We start from the raw sequence: 867 nt of genomic DNA, 5'->3' as shown, positions 1-867 counted from the left end.
AACCCCCTCCAAAAACCCAAATTAAAAAACCTCCTATTTTAAATTTTTATTAAATTTTCAGCTTCATCAAAAGGAGATTTTAAATGGATAAAGGGAATTTTTTAGTCAGATGTTAAGCCCAATTTTTTTGGGGTTTGGGTTTTAGGGGGGGGAGGAGGAAGAGGAGGAGAAAGGGATTGGGGGGGAAAGGAGAGGAGAAAAAGGAGGGGAGGGGAAAAGGAGAGGGAAAAAGGGGGAGGGGGGGGAGAGAGAAAAAGGGGGAAGAAAAGGTAGATTAGGTTAAAGGGGGGAAAGGGGGGAGGGGTTTAGAAAGGGGGGAAGAAGAGGGAGATTGGAAATAAAGGGGAAAGGGGGGAGGGGGGGAGAAAAGGAGGATAAAAGGAAAGGGGAAAGAGGGAAAATCAAAAAAATTTTTTTTTTTGGAAAAAAGAGGAAAAAAGGGGAAAAAGGGGAAAGAAGGAAAAAAGAGGAGAAAAAAGGAAAAGGGGGAAAGAGAAACACGAAAGGACAGAGAGAAAAACAAAACCAAAACGAAAAGGACTTATAACAAAGATATGAAACACGACATAATTTTTTTTCCAAAGGGAGAACGAGCGTACTTTCAAATTTTGGCGAGTCGATGGCGGGAAATTTGATAGATGAGAAGCGATACAATTTCGGGTTTTGGTTTGAAAGAGAGAGCGAGTCTTGATGGGCTGTTTGTTTTTTTAATTGATTTTTGGTGGTCGCTCTTTCCGTGTGTTTGGGTGAGGCAGTCTGCGCGACTCCGCTTTAATTCTTGGTTTGTGTTTTGATTCTTGCTTTTTTATTGTGGGGGGGAGGGAGGGGGGTTATGTCTTGTTTTTTTCTGGTTTTCGCTTTTGGTGG

The sequence above is a fragment of the Penaeus monodon genome, chromosome 34 (assembly GCF_015228065.2).
Source record: "Penaeus monodon isolate SGIC_2016 chromosome 34, NSTDA_Pmon_1, whole genome shotgun sequence".
Lineage (NCBI taxonomy): Eukaryota > Metazoa > Arthropoda > Malacostraca > Decapoda > Penaeidae > Penaeus > Penaeus monodon.
Note: the sequence above shows the minus strand (reverse complement) of the source record.